Below are 21,522 nucleotides of genomic sequence, written 5' to 3'. Positions count from 1 at the left end.
GGCCCGGTATGGGAACAAACGAGTCGCCAGTAAAAGTCCGAACAACTCTATAGCGTACTTCGGCATCGCAAGTCTGGCCTTATATGCATCAGCTCCGAATCATTGTCTTTGGTCAATAGTTGGGTTGCCTAGCTCCTGTGCTTGCTATCCTACATTCCGCTCTATCGGCTAGGGTAGTAAAGGGAGAACTACTGCGATTGTGCCCTGGCTTTGACCGGATGAGCACCTCAGTAGAGAAAGCCGAAAACTGACTATCATGATGCGGCGAGAGATGGTCAACCACTTGACGACTTATTCAAATCTTTAGCAATTCTCCGTGTCACATGAAGGATCTTTTTCAGATCAAAACATGTAAGGCAAAAAAATTATAATATGCCGCATACATACCAGGGGCTATGTCGTAGCCCCGCCATAAAACTCCTATGGCTAAGTGAAAGTGTTAACGCCCTATAGTCTGATTGCCTGGTTCGCCGCATTATCACCTCCTTTATGGACCGAGACGTTGGATAAATAGTGATTCAATGCTTTTCCGAACACCCCCGTATTTCCTATGAGGGGGTTGAAGGCGACGACTGGAAAACTTTCAGATTACATTATAACGGCTGCACAAGAGGAATACAAGCTCTCGAGCAAAACACAAGACTAGATTAACTATAAAGTTGTCTGTTACACCCGTTGTACACATCACTCGAACATTATGTCTTTCGAGCACTGACCCTCTATCAAGCGGGCGGCCTCTAGGACGTCTTCAAAATAATGCTCCGGTTCCGGACGGTCCTTGCCTTTGGGTGGACTCTTCGCCGCAACATCGGTAGCCTTCATCTTCCCCCAGAATGTCTTGACTCGGGAGAAGGCCATCCGTGCACCTTCAATGCACAACGACCGCTTCGCAGCGTCGATACGCGCCACCGCATCAACCAGCCGCTGCACCAGGCCGAAGTAACTACTCGGAACAGGTTCAGTTGGCCACAACCGGACTAGGACGTTCTTCATGGCAGCGCCGGATATCCTATGCAGCTCGGCCCACTGGGACATCTGTTCATTCAGCAACAGAGGGAGCTTCGACGCACCAAATTGTGACAAAAAAGCTTCTCCGTAGCATACCCCTCTTGCGCCTGATAAAACTGTGCCGCATCGAAGAACTCTTCGACAAATCTAAAAAATTGTCCGGATAACTCCATACTTGGTTAAGCCGAGCATAGTTCGGATCGCCGAACCTAGCCTGTAGCAAAAAGGGCTTGCCAGCCACAATCTCCCCAGCTTGCCGGATCTCCTCACGGGCTGCTCTGGATTCAGACCGCGTTTCTCTTGCCTCTCGTAAGGCCTTGTCAAGTTCAGTCGTCTTGGCTTCATTTTCCTTCTCAAGAAGTTTATAGCGGCTAGCCGCATTTTCTAACTCGCGCGCCATGGTGGACATCGTCTCCTTGTCTTGACGCCGCGCGGCTTGTTCGGCCTTCAATTCAGCCGATGCCTTTTCGGCAGCCGCATTACTAAACCGGGCCTGCTCCTTGGCTTGGGCTAGCTCCGCCCGAAGGGCTTCCACGGCGCAGCACCATCTGCATTCATGCACATTTCATATCAAACTCTTTTCAGAGCCAGGCTTAAATTACAAGCACATTGGAGTAAGAAATACTCGAAATATATACCTTGCGAGTCGTCAAGACGCCTGTTGATCAAAGCAATGTCATCCTCCGCAATATCCAGCTTTCGCTGCAGTTAGGTCACCTCCGAATTTCGGGTAGTGGCAGGAGGGGAGATAGCCTGCATTCCAAATTAAAACTAGGTTAGCACCTGAAAATATCTTTTCGATCCTCCGATCGCCTCCTTTGGAAGGCAATCTGAGTCTCAGGGGCTACTGCATACACAATAGGTGCATTCTGTCAATATTATCCAATTGACAACGTTACATCACAAACCTCAAAACCCCTCAGAAGGCTCGTAAAGGCCTCGTTCAACCCGCTCTTCGCAGATAAAACCTTTTCGACCACCGTACTCATTAAGGCACGGTGCTCCTCTGAAACGGATGCTCATCACAGCATGTCCATCAGCGTCTCCGGCACTCCTGGGTCTTCGGACACCGCTGCCGGAGCACGACATTCCTTTGAAGGAATTCGCTTACCCGCCTCTAGCATTGTCTCCGGCTGTAAACCAGACAGTTCGGGGCCGTCATTCTTGATCCCCGAACCCTGAGTGACAGAGGCACCACCTTCAAGTACCTCCTTCCTTGTTTCCTGCGCTACCTGCTGGTTGGGCGGAGCCTCTGGGACGACACCTCGAGATTATCCGCCCTGTTGGGCGAAGAGGCCGGAGAAGCCGTGTCACTCTCCATCATCTCCGGAAGAAGGTATCCCGAGGAGAAGGACGATTGAGAAACACCAGGTGTTAACCTGCGAGGATGCACGCATGTCGGAGGATTATTTCTGTAACAAGGAAAAGAATGAGGTATGGTTAAAGTGCCCTGCTTCACTTATGGTCTGGCCGGAGGTTCGTCCTCATCATCAAGCTCTACGACAACATCGCTTGCCCGGCCCAAGCCGCCCGACGATGGCATTTTCCCTTTCTTGGAAAGTTTCCCCTCTTGACCTCCAGAAGCAGCCCTCTTCTTGCCATGAAGTGCTCCCTCCACACCTTTGCCCTTGGGCAAAAGGGTTTCGGTTTCCCCGAACACAGAGCCTAAATCGCCCTCAGGATGGGCATCGCCTCTGGGCTCCCTGTTCTCACCCCCCTCTGCAGACACCAAGTACGCTGTCGGAGTCAACATCCGCGTCAGTAGGGCGGACGCGGGGTCTTCGGGAAGGGGCACCGGACACCAGATTAGCACCGCTTTCTTTATCCAGTCCTGTATAAGGACGAGTTGATCAATGTCTTGTCAAGAGATGCTTGAATGAAAGGTTTACAACGATTGAATACTTACCGGAGTATCCGGATGATTGCAGTCGAGGCCGATGTCTTCGGTGGTGTCCGGCCATTTCTCTCGCTCCCCGAAATATAATTTCCACATTCCTTCGTGCGTAGGGCCGAAGAAGTGCTGAAGAGTCTGCCGCCCTTCTGGATTGAACTCCCACATACGGAGAGGCCGCCGTTGACATGGCAGGATCCAGCGGACCAGCATTACTTGAACGACGTTCACAAGATCGATGCCCTTCTCGGTAAGGCTTCGGATGCGGCCTTGCAGAGTCTGCACCTCATTAACGGATCCCCAGTCCGATCCCTTGTTGATCCATGAAGCAAGCTGAGTTGGAGGGCCGGGTCAGAACGCAGGCGTAGCCACCCACTTGGAGCCCCGCGGCTCGTTGACATAAAACCACCCCTGCTGCCACAATTCGGAAGACTCGGCGAAGGATCCTTCAAACCAAACCGCGCTGGCGAGCGTGCTTATTACAACGCTGCCGCATTCCGCCTGCTCCTCCTCCATCACCCGCGGTCTCACATCAAAAGTCTTGAGCCACAAACCAAAGTGTGGGGGAGTCTGGAGGAAGGTCTCACACGTGACGATGAATGCCGAGATAAGAAGAAAAGAGTCCGGGGCCAGATCGTGAAAATCTAGCCCATAGTAGAACATGAGCCCTAGGACGAAGGGGTTAAGCGCGAACCCTAACCCATGGAGGAAGTGAGACACAAATACTACCCTCTCGTCGGACTTGGGGGTGGGAATAATCTGCCCCTCGGCAGGAAGCCGATGAAGGATTTCTGGGGTCAGGTACCTCGCTACGCGGAGCTTCGTAATATCCTCCTCCGTGACGGAAGAGGCCACCCACCGGCCTGAACGGCTAGACCCGGACATGATTGGGGCTGGTGGTGATTGGAACTCGAGGGCTGGAGCTCGAGGAGGCTGGGGTTAAGGAAGAAGCAAGCGCAGAAGAGAAAGACAAGTTTGGGTCCCTATATAAAGGCCCTGAATATCGAACGTCCCCTCCTGGGTCTTGAAACTTACCTATCCTCAAAGAGTTGTGCCCAGGGGACGGTTGGGTTACCCATACCTACATTATTGAAAATCCCGTGAATAAGGGGACACGGTCTCTGCTTTGACAAGACGTGCCAATAAAACCGCCTCCCGAGGCGTGGGGCGACGGGCTAGCCAACGGTTGGAAATAATAAACCGGGCAGGCGTGATACAATGTCATAAACAGTTGTTAGCAGATCGGACTCATGGAGTATTGTATTTTCTGCAATTATATACACAGGTCCGGATACGATCGACATATCCGAAGGCTATCTTGGAGTTCGGAAGAAGGGAACCCGCCTTGCAATGCCGAAGACAATCTGCGCGCCGGACTCCTCGTCATTGAAGCCAGGTTCAGGGGCTACTGAGGGAGTCCTGGACTAGGGGGTCCTCGGGCGTCCGGCCTGTTATCTGTTGGGCCGGACTGATGGGCTATGAAGACATGAAGGCCGAAGACTATACCCATGTCCAGATTGGACTCTACTTGGCGTGGAAGGCAAGCTAGGCGACCGATTATGAAGATTTCCTCCTGTGTAACCGACCCTGTGTAACCCTAGATCTCTCCGGTGTCTATATAAACCGGAGGGCATAGTCCGGATAGGACAGATTCATTACCATATACTCATAGGCTAGACTTCTAGGGTTTAGCCATTACGATCTCGTGGTACATCAACTCTTGTAACACTCATATTCATCAAGATAAATCAAGCAGGAAGTAGGGTATTACCTCCATAGAGAGGGCCCGAACCTGGGTAAACATCGTGTCCCCCGTCTCCTATTACCATCGATCCTAGACGCACAGTTCGGGACCCCCTACCCGAGATCCGCCGGTTTTTACACCGACATCCAGGATGCCCAAATCAGGTTATAGCCTTCCATGGGGACTGCTCCTTCAAATTGAAGGAGATATGCAGAGCGAGCGCTATATTCATTTGAGTGCATGAATCTCCATGTGATGGTATCGGCTTGGTTCTCATGGAGGACCTCAAGCAGTGACGCAAGTTAGGTGAGCTCCGAGGTCATATGCTCAGTGAGGCCGCTAGCCAAGTCCGATAGCCAGGTTTCATTGTACAACGCCTCATTGACCGTGCGATTTTTCCGTGCTGATATCTTAAAAGGTGATGGGGCGATGACCTTGGGGCATTGTCCATTTAGCCATCGATCGTGCCAGAAATTAGCCTTCCGACCATCCCCCAGGCTAATTTCAGTGGCCATGGAGAAAAACATGCGATCGTCCTCCACGCAAGGAATTGGTGATCGTGCCCATGGTCTCGAAGGATTTTGCCAGGCAAGCCACAGCCACCTAAGACGTACCGCCATCCCAAATTACGCCAAATCCAAAACCCAGGCCGCCAAGGTGTTTTTGTCTGCAGACAAGGTTCCACGCCACCCGGCACTTGCCACCATTGCATTCGCTCTCGCCACTCCAGAGCCATGCGCGACATAGCTGGATCATGCGCTTCAGCGCCCACGCCGGTAACCGGTGTACCGTCATCATGTAGATCGCAAGCCAAATCAGCCCTGTTTTAAGGAGCACAAGGCGACCGCTTTTTGCCATTAGCCTACCTTTCCAGGCCACCGTCTTGTTGCCAAACTTGACTATCAGGGGGTCCAGATCAGTCTTGGTGAGGTTCCGCAGTGATAATGGCATTCTGAGGTATGTGACGGGGAAGGACTTCTGCGGTATACCCAGTGGTGCTAGAATGCGGCCGAGATCAAGTGCACCACATCTGATCGGGAGGGCCCAACTTTTGCTGGCATTCATGTGTAGGCCCGAGGCTGTGGCAAAACACTCCAGTAGAAGTTTGATCATAGAAGCATCTGCCTCATTTGGGTTCATGAAGAGTGCCACATCATCCGCATAAAACGAGCAGCGCATCAAGCGGCGTCGACCAGGGAGCTTTGACAACATGTCACAGTCTGTGGCCAATGACATCATCCGCTGTTGAAGTGGGTTCATTGCCGGGATAAATAGGAACGGGGATAAGGGTCGCCCTGCCGTAGACCTTCCGGTGCAAAATATCATCTGTTTGCTGACCATTGATCAGCACGCGTGATGCCGAGGTGTGCAACAACATGGCAATCCATTCGCGCCAGCGCAGCCCGGATCCTCTAGCTTCGAGCATATCGATCAGGTACTCTAGGAGATCGAGTCAAAGGCCTTGGCAATGTCCAGCTTTAGCAGAATTGATGGCCGTTTGTTCTTGTGGAGGTATCTTGCCGTGTTCTGGACATACAAGAAGTTTTCTTGTATGTTGCATTTCTTAATGAAAGCGCTCTGGCATTTATCGACCAGATCCTTCAATTTCGGTGCAAGCCGCCGCGCAAGAAGCTTAGTGAAGATCTTTAGCAAACAATGATGGCCTTAAATCTTGCAGCGTCTCAGCGCCTTGTTTCTTTGGGATGAGAACAATGATGGCCTTATTAACTCTTGCTAGGCCCCTCCTGTCCATGCGGAACAACTGGTTTAGCGCTGCGAACAAGTCAAGCTTGATTACTTCTCAGCATCGCTTGAAGAAACCACCGGAAAAGCCGTCAGGGCCCGGTGCCTTATCCGCGGGAATCTGTCGATGGCTTGCTTTATTTCCTCCATCGTGAACTCTTCTTCCAAACCGGTGAGATCAACCTGTTCCAAGCCTAGTTCATCCCGGTTCAACGCTACTGATCTCGGTTGGTCCTCACCAAAAATCTGCTGGAAATGTTGATGCGCCATGTCAAGCATTGCGTCTGGAGAGGAGACCGAGCCTGCGGCTCCATGGAGCACATGAATCGTGTTCCATGCATGTCTGACATTTGCCTTCTGCTGAAAAAACTTAGTATTTGTGTCCCCCGCTTTGAGCCAGAGAACACGACTCCGCAGTCTCAATTTGATCTTGAGTAACACCGACATGCCTAGTGTTCTAGATTTTAATCTTGATCGCAGGTCACGCTCTCCTTGTGACGGTGGCCTAGTTTCTTGCGCTGTATCAAGCTGGAGCACCATCTCATTCACCAGTAGCAGTTGCTTGCGAATGTCACCAACTAATGTCCTGCTCCAGACTCTGAGTGCTTTGCTAAGACGGTGCAGCTTGGTATTAAGTCTCGTCAGTGGACAAGCATTCCGGGTTGGTAAAGTCCAAGAATTTTGCACGACCTCCTGGAAGCCATCTACGTACTCCAGTATGCTTCGAAGCGAAACCGCCTATTGGTTTTGATTATGGAGTCATTGACAAGGAGCAGAGGGCAGTGATCTGAGATTGATGTGGCTTGCGGGAGTAGCTTGGTTGCCGGAAACAACAATTCGCAATCTACATTGCAGAAAGCACGATCCAGGCGACGAGCCTAGGCGAGTCCTTCTCGTTGCTCCATGTGTAACGGCGTCCAATCATGCGAACTTGATCGGTTTAGGGTGCGGCAGAAGTTGTTCATCCAACGGCGGCAAATCCGGTTGTTGCTTTTGTCTGCGGGGTCTTTGATTAAGTTGAAATCGCCTATCACAATCCATGGCCCGGACAAGGAGTTGTGGATGCTGGCAAGTTCTGCTAGGAAGGCAGGCTTCCTCCCATCGTCATGCGGTCCGTAGACTGTTGTCATAGACCAAGCCTCGCCTCCGCACCTGGGCGTAAAACACACCGTGATAGAGAAAGTTCTCACATCAATCCTACTAGACGCGAACACCTCTGACCGCCAACAGAGGAGGATACCGCCTCGCGTGCCATCCGCGTTAAGCATAGCATGCTCATCAAACACCGGCCCAACTATTTCCACCCTATTGGCAACAGAGAAGTTTGACAATTTAGATTCCTGAAGACAAATAATCGAGCAGGAGAATCGGTCAAGTAGCGCGCGTACAGCAGCGCGTCTAGCCTTGTCATTTAGGCCTCTCACATTCCAATTAAAGAGGGAGAGATTGTCATTCATAAGGAAACAAATCGGACTGCAAAACAAAGGGCCTGGCAGAGACAGAATCAGCCAGACGGGTACAGGTTGCGCAAGGTTTGCACAAAGTGGCCACACGGTGCAAAACATCAGTGGTCACAAAGTTCAGATAGCAGCTAATCATAAAAACTAAGTAAACTGTAGTAGTGCGCGAGATGCCGAGGGCTGCATCAAGGGACTCAACAGCCGTAGCTGCGCCGGAGAGCCAACACGTAAGATGGTGGATTGAACAACCAACTGAAAAGAAAAGACTGTATACAGTAAGCTTGCTACGCAATGATGTCACCTTCTTACGTGGTAAAAATAAATCTCGTTGTGCCGTTGTGCTTGGGGGGGGGGGCGGGGGTTACGCCCCCCTCAGACCTTCACATAGCTCCGCTATTGGCTATTGATCTATCAAGCTTGCTTGTGAGCATGTCAGTCTTCTGGACACAAAAACAGAGCATGTCAGTCTTCGACTTACTTTGGTTGTTCTCCTCACACGCTAGAGTAACATAAAACTCTAAACTCATACTCGAACCTAATATCCAAATGGGTTGGTTGCTTGGTGCAACTTGAACTCTTGTTGTCACTGGATTGGGCCTCCTCCAATCGCTGGTAGATGACGCTCACACTGTTGTCCGACAGATATGGCAGATGGCCTGACGGTCGCCGATCCACTATCGGGCACATCCATAGTGGAAGATGTGCCCGCAGTGGAGGGCTGCCATCTGATCCTCGTCCTCGTTGGGTCTGCCGTGTAACCGTAGCTCAGCGAAGACCACCTTCGGGATCCTGCCCACGACACTATGATGAGAGGATGTTTGTCGTCTCTTGGCAACACATCTGAGCAGTGCGTGATAGAAGAAAAACGCCAATACTGTCAGCAGGAAAAAGCCCGCCTAAGCTCCCAGCAATCCCGAGACTCTCCCTGTCATCCTGGCTGACATGTACAAGCTGCCCCCACTGTAACATCATTGATGAAACACAACTGAAAAGTACACAGAGTTAGAGAGTTAGTTTGTTAACACACAGGGTCGTTTTCAACTGAAAATGTAAGTGTAGCGGTGTGCCGGGCCGTTTGGAGTGGCATAGCGCGGCGAACTACTCAGAAGTGTACCTATAGAATGCTCTCGAAAGAGATTGACTCTGATCATGTCACGATGGCGCTTCCCTGGAAATATGGACAGTTTCCCTTGCAAATACTTGGGATTGCAACTTTCTATCTAGCAGCTCACCAGATGTGAGTAGCAGCCTATCATGGAAAGAGTTCCGAAGTTCCTTCCAGGCTGGCAGAAGTATGAGAAAGGTATGATCATTAGAGCTGGGCGGCTGATTCGGGTGAACACGGTTGTTCGAGCTAAAACTACACAACGTCTTCTAGTGGGCTGTGGAACGAGTAGACAAAGGCTGCAGGGCAATTTTTTTGGGAAGGATCTGAAGAGATTCATGGTGGGAAGTGTCTCGTTGCATGGTGAAATGTTTGTAGACCGAAATACCTAAGATGCGAACATTCAGGCGGAATGTATATGCAGGCGGGCTAGATACCTTACCGGCGAGGTCCACGTCGGAGATGAGAGAGTTCTTGCAGAGGCGAGGTGGGGAAGGCAGAGGGAGTGGAGAGGGAGAGGGAGATGGCGAGGGAGAGAGAGGGGCTTAAGACGAGTGCTTGGCAGAGAGAGAGAGAGAGAGAGAGAGAGAGAGAGAGAGAGAGAGAGAGAAGCTAAAAGCGAAAGCTAACAATAGTTTAGTACAAATGAGGTACTACGAGAAAACACATGACATTTTTAACTTCAAGTGCATACCAGGCTTGGTAAAAAGTTTGACTTAGAACAAAGCTAGACCTTCAATTAATTTAGAATGGAAGGAGTACTTAGTTATTTACAAAGATAATACTATTTTAAAAGATTCTATCACAAAAGTCACGCTGGACAGTGCATAATCAGAAACAAGAGACAGCCATTTATAGGAAGCATAAAGCCGTGTATTCCTGGAATGTCTCTGTAACAACACCACGCTTTCCGTTGCACTTAATGATGCAACCTTCCCTTGTTAGTGCCAATACAGCAGGTTCCCATGTTTCTAAAAGCAGAACCTTCAAAATTAATGATAAGAAGAGTTTCCCACGATTATATATGACATAAAGAAAAGTGTAGCAAAATTCTTTGAGCCATGGACAGACCGCAGGCAGAAGAACTTATTAAGACACATGGCCAACTGAAAAAGGGCTTGCTTGATAAGCTCCTTAGTTTCAGGATCTGCACAGATAGTGATTTTGTACTCAGAATTATGCATGTATGGTTCTTCGAATATTTTCTCTTGTTATACTTAAACAAAAAAAGTTGCAGAACTAACATTATTCAAGAAATTCATTTGGGAGGCATGGAGCTGAGATACATCACTAGTTGAAAAAAAAACATATGCAACTTGAATACGAAAGAAACAAAACATATGATATTCGCAAAAAAAAAGAAAAAAAAAGAAAACATATGCAACTTGAATACGGAAGTTTATGTCTATCTCAGCATACTCACCGCAAGGAAATTTTCTTTGTCATTAGCATAAATCTTCCAGATGCCCCGTGCAAAAGAAAAGAAAAGCTTCAGATAGAGTTAAATATAATGAGCGTCCTACTGAAAGTTATAATGGTCACTTCTTTTATAGTATTTTTTAATTCTAGAATACGCATAGCATGAGTATCATATATTAAAGGCGAATAATATCGTACAAGAGCCATCCATAGAGGGTGTTACAACACACCCATCCACCTCCACTCTATCTACTTAAGTTGTGTCTATTTAGTTGCCCACACATGGATCCACCCAAAGAAATGGTCTAAGTCTGCCCTCAGCAGGCCCGCCATCTTCCAAGCTCTACCCTCACTTAGAACCCTACCTAGGAGCCGCTCTAGACATGGCGACTCTCCATCAAAAACAATGCCGTTACGGTGTTTCCATAACTCCCATAGACAGAGAGTAAGGATTGCTCGCAAGTCCTTGTCATGCATGCCTGATACGTCTCCAACGTATCTATAATTTTTGATTGTTCCATGCTATTATATTATATGTTTTGGATGTTTAATGGGCTTTAATATGCTCTTTTATATTATTTTTGGGACTAACCTATTAACCGGAGGCCCAGTGTCAGTTGCAATTTTTTTGCCTATTTCAGTGTTTCACAGAAAAGGAATATCAAACGGATTCCAAACAGAACGAAACCTTCGCGAGGATCTTTCTTGGAACAAACACAATCCAGGAGACTTGGAGTTGAAGTCAGAGACGCAACGAGGCGGCCACGAGGCAGGAGGGCGCGCCCAGGGGGGTAGGCGTGCCCCCACCCTCATGGGCCCCTCGTAGCTCCACCGACCTACTTCTTTCGCCTATATATACTCTTATACCCTGAAAACATCCAGGGGAGCCACGAAACCACTTTTCCACCGCCGCAACCTTCTGTACCCATGAGATCCCATCTTGGGGCCTTTTCTGGCGCTCCACCGGAGGGGGAATCGATCATGGAGGTCTTCTACATTAACACCATAGCCTCTCCGATGATGTATGAGTAGTTTACCACAGACCTTCCGGTCCATAGTTATTAGCTAGATGGCTTCTTCTCTCTCTTTGGTTCTCAATACAAAGTTATCCTCGATGTTCTTGGAGATCTATTCGATGTAATAATTTTTGCGGTGTGTTTGCCGAGATCCGATGAATTGTGGGTTTATGATCAAGATTATCTATGAACAATATTTGGTCCTTCTCTGAATTCTTATATGCATGATTTGATATCTTTGCAAGTCTCTTCGAATTATCGGTTTAGTTTGGCCTACTAGATTGATCTTTCTTGCAATGGGAGAAATGCTTAGCTTTGGGTTCAATCTTGCGGTGTCCTTTCCCAGTGACAGTAGGGGTAGCAAGGCACGTATTGTATTATTGCCATCGAGGATAAAAAGATGGGGTTTATACCATATTGCTTGAATTTATCCCTCTACATCATGCCATCTTGCCTAATGCGTTACTCTGTTCTTATGAACTTAATACTCTAGATGCATGCTGGATAGCGGTTGATGTGTGGATTAATAGTAGTAGATGCAGAATCGTTTCGGTCTACTTGACACGGACGTGATGCCTATGTTCATGATCATGCCTAGATATTCTCATAATTATGCGCTTTTCTATCAATTGCTCGGCCGTAATTTGTTCACCCACCGTAATATATGCTATCTTGAGAGAAGCCACTAGTGAAACCTATGGCCCCTGGGTCTACTTTATATCATATAAGTTTCCGATCTATAATTCTATTTTACTAATTATTTATTTTGCAATCTTTACTTTCCAATCTATACAACAAAAATACCAAAAATATTTATCTTATTATCTTTATCAGATCTCACTTTTGCAAGTGGCCGTGAAGGGATTGACAACCCCTTTATCGCATTGGTTGCAAGGTTCTTGATTGTTTGTGCAGGTACTGGGCGACTTGCGTGTAGTCTCCTACTGGATTGATACCTTGGTTCTCAAAAACTGAGGGAAATACTTACGCTATTTTGCTGCATCACCCTTTCCTCTTCAAGGGAAAACCAACGCATTCTCAAGAGGTAGCAAGAAGGATTTCTGGCGCCGTTGCCGGGGAGATCTACGCTCAATTCAAGACATACCAAGTACCCATCACAAACTCTTATCCCTCGCATTACATTATTTGCCATTTGCCTCTCGTTTTCCTCTCCCCCACTTCACCTTTGCCTTTTCTTCGCCCTCCTTCCATTCGATCTTGTGTTATCATGTGCCTTCTTTTTGCTTGCATCTTCGCTTGCTAAAAGTTTATGGTTCCTCATCCCCTTGCTAATCTTTTTAAGAGATCCGATTATGATGAACCAATTTCTAGTGATTTGAGTGCACTAGATTATCTTTATGAGGTTTTGCTTGAATTCGTGAATCTGAAAATTGTGATGAAGAAATTTATGAAGAGTTTCACGATAGCTCCTTGAATAAAAAGCATGATTGCAATGGTTTTGCTATAAATTCCCTTAATGTCAATTGCGCTAATAATATGCAAAACCCTAAGCTTGGGGATGCTAATTTTGCTTTGTCTACTACTTGTTGCAATGATCATGATTGGGGTGATTCTTCTTATGATCTTGAAAATTTATTTAAGCCCCATGATGAATATGATATTGATAATAATGTTTGCAATAACATTGAAACTGGGTTTGGAAGAGTGTCGACTTTAAATCCCACATATTTGGAGAATATTCAATCTTATGAATTTTTTGATAAAAGTGGGTTCGGAGAGGTCATGACTTTAGTTAATGTTAATCCCACTATTTTGGAAGAGTGTCAACTTTGCATGCATGTGGTTCATAAAGAGAATATTTTATGTGATAGCTATGTTGTTGAATTTGCTTATGATCCTACATGTAATTATTATGAGATAGGAAAATATGGTTGTAGAAATTTTTATGTTACTAAATTACCTCTCTTCATGTTGAGAATGCTATCGTCTCTTTCTTCTTCCTTGCATATGCTAGTTTTTGCTTGCCTTGAAAATTTGTTTGCTTACAAAATGAATATTCATAGGAAGTATGTTAGACTTATATGTATTTGTCACATGTTTTATGATGCTCTCTTTGCGCTTCAATTCTTGTCCTTCATGTGAGCATCATTAAAATTATCAATGCCTAGCTAAAAAGGCTTTAAAGAAAAGCGTTTGTCGGGAGGCAACCCAATTTTATTTTTGTTCTTTACTTTTTGTTCCTGTTTAGTAATAAATAATTCATATAGCCTATTTTTAGATTTGTTTTTATGTTTTAATTTGTTTGTGCCAAGTAGAACCTTTGGGAAGACTTGGGTGAAGTCTTTGCGATCTTGCTGTAAAAAACAGAAACTTTAGCGCTCACGAGATTAGCTGCCATTTTTTACTGGAGAGTGCTTTTAGGTTGATTCTTTTTGCAGATGATTAATAGACAAATTCCTCACGTCCAACAATTTATTTCAGAATTGTTGGAGTTCCAGAAGTATTTATCTGATACCGATTACTACAGACTGTTCTGTTTTTGACAGATTCTATTTTTCGTGTGTTGTTTGCTTATTTTGATCAATCTATGGCTAGTATCGGGGGTATGAACCATAGAGAAGTTGGAATACAGTAGGTTTAACACCAATATAAATAAATAATGAGTTCATTACAGTACCTTAAAGTGGTGGTTTGTTTTCTTATACTAACGGAGCTCATGAGATTTTTTGTTTAAGTTTTGTGTTCTAAAGTTTTCAAGTTTTTGGGTAAAGATTTGATGGATTTTGGAATAAGGAGTGGCAAGAGCCTAAACTTGGGGATTCCCAAGGCACCCCAAGGTAAAATTCAAGGACAACCAAAAGCCTAAGCTTGGGGATGCCCCGAAAGGCATCCCCTCTTTCGTCTTCGTCTATCGGTAACTTTACTTGAGGCTATATTTTTATTCACCACATGATATGTGTTTTGCTTGGAGCATCTTGTATGATTTGAGTCTTTGCTTTTTAGTTTAACACAATCATACTTGCTGTACACACCTTTTGGGAGAGACACACATGAATCGGAATTTAGTAGAATACTCTATGTGCTTCACTTATATCTTTTGAGCTAGATAATTTTGCTCTAGTGCTTCGCTTAAATCTTTTTAGAGCACGGTGGTGGTTTTATTTTATAGAAATTATTGATCTCTCATGCTTCACTTATATTATTTTGAGAATGTTTTAGAACAGCATGGTAATTTGCTTTGGCTATAAAATTAGTCCTAATATGATGAACATCCAAGATAGGTATAATAAAAACTATCATATAAAGTGCATCGAATACTATGAGAAGTTTGATACTTGATAATTGTTTTGAGATATGAAGATGGTGATATTAGAGTCATGCTAGTTGAGTAGTTGTGAATTTGAGAAATACTTTTTCTAAAGTTTGTGATTCCCGTAGCATGCACGTATGGTGAACCTTATGTGATGAAGTCAGAGCACGATTTATTTATTGATTGTCTTCCTTAGGAGTGGCGGTCGGGGACGAGCGATGGTCTTTTCCTACCAGTCTATCCCCCTAGGAGCATGCGCGCAGTACTTCGTTTTGATAACTAATAGATTTTTGCAATAAGTATGTGAGTTCTTTATGACTAATGTTGAGTCCATGGATTATACGCACTCTCACCCTTCCATCATTGCTAGCCTCTTCGGTGCCGTGCAATGCCCTTTCTCACCTCGAGAGTTGGTGCAAACTTCGCTGGTGCATCCAAACTCCGTGATATGATACGCTCTATCACACATAAGCCTCCTTATATCTTCCTCAAAACAGCCACCATACCTACTTATTATGGCATTTCCATAGCCATTCCGAGATATATTGCCATGCAACTTTCCACCGTTCCATTTATTATGACATGCTTCATCATTGTCATATTGCCTTGCATGATCATGTAGTTGACATCGTATTTGTGGCAAGGCCACCATGCATAATTTTTCATACATGCCACTCTTGATTCATTGCCCATCCCGGTACACCACCGGAGGCATCTACATAGAGTCATATTTTGTTCTAAGTATCGAGTTGTAATTCTTGAGTTGTAAGTGTGATGATCTTCATTATTAGAGCATTGTCCCATGTGAGTATAGGATGATGGAGACTATGATTCCCCCACAAGTCGGGATGAGACTCCGGACAAAAAAAAGAGGCCATAAAAAAAGAGAAGGCCCAAACAAAAAAAATGAGAGAAAAAGAGAGAAGGGGCAATGTTACTATCCTTTTTCCACACTTGTGCTTCAAAGTAGCACCATGATCTTCATGATAGAGAGTCTCTTATTTTGTCTCTTTCATATACTAGTGGGAATTTTTCATTATAGAACTTGGCTTGTATATTCCAACAATGGGCTTCCTCAAATGCCCTAGGTCTTCGTGAGCAAGCAAGTTGGATGCACACCCACTTAGTTTCTTTTGTTGAGCTTTCATACATTTATAGCTCTAGTGCATCCGTTGCATGGCAATCCCTACTCCTCGCATTGACATCAATTGATGGGCATCTCCATAGCCCGTTGATTAGCCGTGTCGATGTGAGACTTTTTCCTTTTTTGTCTTCTCCACACAACCTCCATCATCATATTCTATTCCACCCATAGTGCTATGTCCATGGCTCGCGCTCATATATTGCGTGAAAGTTGAAAAAGTTTGAGAATGCTAAAGTATGAAACAATTGCTTGGCTTGTCATCGGGGTTGTGCATGATGAGAGCATTTTGTGTGACGAAATGAAGCATGGCCAAACTATATGATTTTGTAGGGATGAGCTTTCTTTGGCTATGTTATTTTTAGAAGACATAATTGCTTGGTTAGTATGCTTGAAGTATTATTATTTTGAGAAGACATAATTGCTTGGTTAGTATGCTTGGCCATAACTTTTGTCTTGAATCTTTCAGATCTGAACATTCATGCCACAATAAAGAAAATTACATTGAAATTATGTTAGGTAGCATTCCACATCAAAAATTCTGTTTTTATCATTTACCTACTCGAGGACAAGCAGGAATTAAGCTTTGGGATGCTGATACGTGTGCAACGTATCTATAATTTTTTATTGTTCCATGCTATTATATTATCTGTTTTGGATGTTTAATGGGCTTTAATATGCTCTTTTATATTATTTTTGGGACTAACCTATTAACCGGAGGCCCAGTGCCAGTTGCTATTTTTTGCCTATTTCAGTGCTTCGTAGAAAAGGAATATCAAACGGAATCCGAACGGAACGAAACCTTCGTGAGGATCTTTCTTGGAACAAACGCAATCCAGGAAACTTGGAGTGGAAGTCAGAGACGCAACGAGGCGGCCATGAGGCAGGGGGTAGGCGCGCCCCCCACCTCATGGGCCCCTCGTAGCTCCACCGACCTACTTCTTTCGCCTATATATACTCTCATACCCTGAAAACATCCAGGGGAGCCACGAAACCACTTTTCCACCGCCGCAACCTTCTGTACCTGTGAGATCCCATCTTGGGGCCTTTAAAGGCGCTCCGCCGGAGGGGGAATCGATCAGGAGGACTTCTACATCAACACCATAGCCTCTCCGATGATGTGTGAGTAGTTTACCACAGACGTTCGGGTCCATAGTTATTAGCTAGATGGATTCTTCTCTCTCTTTGGTTCTCAATACAAAGTTCTCCTCGATGTTCTTGGAGATCTATTCGATGTATACTTTTTGCGGTGTGTTTGCCGAGATTCGATTAATTGTGGGTTTATGATCAAGATTATCTATGAACAATGTTTGGTTCTTCTCTGAATTCTTATATGCATGATTTGGTATCTTTGCAAGTCTCTTTGAATTATCGGTTTAGTTTGGCCTACTAGATTGATCTTTCTTGCAATGGCAGAAGTGCTTAGCTTTGGGTTCAATCTTGTGGTGTCCTTTCCCAGTAACAGTAGGGGCAGCAAGGCACATATTGTATTGTTGCCATCGAGGGTAAAAAGATGGGGTTTATATCATATTGCTTGAATTTATACCTCTACATCATGTCATCTTGCCTAATGCGTAACTCTGTTCTTATGAACTTAATACTCTAGATGCATGCTGGATAGCGGTCAATGTGTGGAGTAATAGTAGTAGATGCAGAATCGTTTCGGTCTACTTGACACAGACGTGATGCCTATGTTCATGATCACGCCTAGATATTCTCATAACTATGCGCTTTTCTATCAATTGCTCGGCAGTAATTTATTCACCCACCGTAATATATGCTATCTTGAGAGAAGCCACTAGTGAAACCTATGGCCCCCGGGTCTACTTTACATCATATAAGTTCCCGATCTATAATTTTATTTTACTAATTATTTAATTTGCAATCTTTACTTTCCAATCTATACAACAAAAATACCAAAAATATTTGTCTTATTATCTTTATGAGATCTCACTTTTGCAAGTGGCCATGAAGGGATTGATGATACATCTCCAACGTATCTATAATTTATGAAGTATTCATGCTATTATATTATCCATCTTGGATGTTTTATGGGCTTTACTATGCACTTTTATATTACTTTTGGGACTAACCTATTGACCCAGAGCCCAGTGCCAGTTTCTGTTTTTTCCCTTGTTTCAATGTTTCGCAGAAAAGGAATATCAAACGGAGTCCAAACGGAATGAAACCTTCGGAAAAGTTATTTTTGGAAAGAAAGCAATACGGGAGACTTGGAGTGCACGTCAGGGGATCAACGGGGAGAGCACGAGGCAGGGGGCACGCCCTCCACCCTCGTGGCTCCCCTTACCGACTTCTTTCGCCTATATATTCCCATATACCCTAAAACCTTCGGGGAACAGAATAGATCGGGAGTTCCGCCGCCGCAAGCCTCTCTAGCCACGAAAAACCAATCGGGACCCTGTTCCGGCACCCTGTCGGAGGGGGGATCCCTCACCGGTGGCCATCTTCATCATCCCGGCGATCTCCATGATGAGGAGGGAGTAGTTCACCCTCGGGGCTGAGGGTATGTACCAGTAGCTATGTGTTTGATCTCTCTCTCTCTCGTGTTCTTGAGGTGATACGATCTTGATGTATCGCGAGCTTTGCTACTATTGTTGGATCTTATGATGTTTCTCCCCCTCTACTCTCTTGTAATGGATTGAGTTTTCCCTTTGAAGTTATCTTATCGGATTGAGTCTTTAAAGATTTGAGAACACTTGATGTATGTCTTGCCGTGCTTATCTGTGGTGACAATGGGATATCACGTGATCCACTTGATGTATGTTTTGGTGATCAACTTGCGGGTTCCGCCCATGAACCTATGCATAGGGGTTGGCACACGTTTTCGTCTTGACTCTCCGGTAGAAACTTTGGGGCACTCTTTGAAGTACTTTGTGTTGGTTGAATAGATGAATCTGAGATTGTGTGATGCATATCGTATAATCATACCTACGGATACTTGAGGTGACATTGGAGTATCTAGGGGACATTAGGGTTTTGGTTGATTTGTGTCTTAAGGTGTTATTCTAGTACGAACTCTAGGATAGATCGAACGGAAAGAATAGCTTTGTGTTATTTTACTATGGACTCTTGAATAGATCGAGTAGAAAGAATAACTTTGAGGTGGTTTCGTACCCTACCATAATCTCTTCGTTTGTTCTCCGCTATTAGTGACTTTGGAGTGACTCTTTGTTGCATGTTGAGGGATAGTTATATGATCCAATTATGTTATTATTGTTGAGAGAACTTGCACTAGTTAAAGTATGAACCCTAGGCCTTGTTTCCTAGCATTGCAATACCGTTTACGCTCACTTTTATCATTAGTTACCTTGCTGTTTTTATATTTTCAGATTAAAAAAACCTATATCTACCATCCATATTGCACTTGTATCACCATCTCTTCGCTGAACTAGTGCACCTATACAATTTACCATTGTATTGGGTGTGTTGGGGACACAAGAGACTCTTTGTTATTTGGTTTCAGGGTTGCTTGAGAGAGACCATCTTCATCCTACGCCTCCCATGGATTGATAAACCTTAGGTCATCCACTTGAGGGAAATTTGCTACTGTCCTACAAACCTCTGCACTTGGAGGCCCAACAACGTCTACAAGAAGAAGGTTGTCTAGTAGACATCAAGCTCTTTTCTGGCGCCGTTGCCGGGGAGGCTAGGTAAGCGGCACTCACACCCCGTCAACTAAGCTCTTTTCTGGCGCCGTTGCCGGGGAGGTGAGTGCTTGAAGGTATATCTTTAGATCTTGCAATCGAATCTTTTTATTTCTTGTTTTATCACTAGTTTAGTCTATTAAAGAAAACTACAAAAAATGGAATTGAGTTTTGTCTCATATGCTTCATCTTTTTAATGTCTTTCGTGAAAATGATGGGAAGGAAAATTGTGCTCAAGTATTAGAAGAAGAATTACATATAATGTTTGGCATAAAATATGTGAATGATGAGCATGATTGCAATGTTGTTAGTATGAATTCTTTGAACACCCATGATGCTAATGATATGCAAAGCCACAAGCTTGGGGAAGCTATGTTTGATGAAGATGATATGTTTAGTGCCATAAGTTTTGATGAACAAATTTATTATGATGAAAGCATGCCTCCTATTTGTGATGATTATTGTGATGACACGTATGCTATAAAGAATAAATATAACCATGAAACTTGTCATCATGATTTTAATTTTCAATTGGATTATGCTTCACATGATAGTTATTTTGTTGAGTTTGCTCCCACTACTATTCATGAGAAGAAATTTGCTTATGTGGAGAGTAATAAAAATTATATGCATGTAGATCATGAAAAAAATGCTTTATGTGATGGTTATATTTTTTAATTCATTCATGATGCTACTGAAAATTATTATGAGGGAGGAATATATGCTTGTAGGAATTACAATAATTTCAAGTTTCCTCTCTATGTTCTTAAAATTTTGAAGTTATGCTTGTTTTGCCTTCCTATGCTAGTTGATTATCGTTCCCATAATTGTTTGCTCACAAAATCCCTATACATAGGAAGTGGGTTAGACTTAAATGTGCTAGTCATATTCTTCATGATGCTCTCTTTATGTTTCAATTCTTATCTTTTATGTGAGCATCATTGAAATCATCATGCCTAGCTAGGGGCGTTAAACTATAGCGCTTGTTGGGAGGCAACCCAACTTTATTTTTGTTTCTTGCTTTTTAGTTCTGTTTAGTAATAAATAATCCATCTAGCTTCTGTTTAGATGTGGTTTTATGTTTTAATTAGTGTTTGTGCCAAGTAAGACCTATAGGATCTTCTTGGATGATAGTTATTTGATCTTGCTGAAAATTCCAGAAACTTTCTGTTCACGAAAACAATTGTTTAAAATCACCAGAACGTGATAAAATATTGATTCCAATTGCAGCAGATCAATAAACAAATTATTTAGGTCGTCCTATTTTGGCTGAATTTTTGGAGTTCCAGAAGTTTGCGTTAGCTACAGATTACTACAGACTGTTCTGTTTTTGACAGATTCTGTTTTTCATGTGTTGTTTGCTTATTTTGATGAATCTATGGCTAGTAAAATAGTTTATGAAACATAGAGAAGTTGAAATAGAGTAAGTTAACACCAATATAAATAAATAATGATTTCAATACAGTACCTTCAAGTGGTGTTTTGTTTTCTTTCACTAACGGAGCTTACGAGTTTTCTGTTAAAGTTTTGTGTTGTGAAGTTTTCAAGTCTTGGGTAAAGATTCGATGGACTATGGAATAAGGAGTGGCAAGAGCCTAAGCTTGGGGATGCCCAAGGCACCCCAAGGTAATATTCAAAGACAACCAAGAGCCTAAGCTTGGGGATGCCCCGGAAGGCATCCCCTCTTTCGTCTTCATCCATCGGTAACTTACTTGGAGCTATATTTTTATTCACCACATGATATGTGTTTTGCTTGGAGCGTCTTGTATGATTTGAGTCTTTGCTTTTTAGTTTACCACAATCATCTTTGCTGTACACACCTTTTGAGAGAGACACACATGATTCGGAATTGATTAGAATACTCTATGTTCTTCACTTATATTATTTTGAGAGTCTTAAACAGCATGGTAATTTGCTTAATCCTAATATGCTAGGTATTCAAGACTAGTAAAAACTTTCTTATGAGTGTGTTGAATACTAAGAGAAGTTTGATGCTTGATGATTGTTTTGAGACATGGAGGTAGTGATATCAAAGTTGTGCTAGTTGAGTAGTTGTGAA

The sequence above is a fragment of the Aegilops tauschii genome, chromosome 4 (assembly GCF_002575655.3).
Source record: "Aegilops tauschii subsp. strangulata cultivar AL8/78 chromosome 4, Aet v6.0, whole genome shotgun sequence".
In the NCBI taxonomy this organism is placed as follows: domain Eukaryota; kingdom Viridiplantae; phylum Streptophyta; class Magnoliopsida; order Poales; family Poaceae; genus Aegilops; species Aegilops tauschii.
This window is presented reverse-complemented; position numbering follows the sequence as displayed.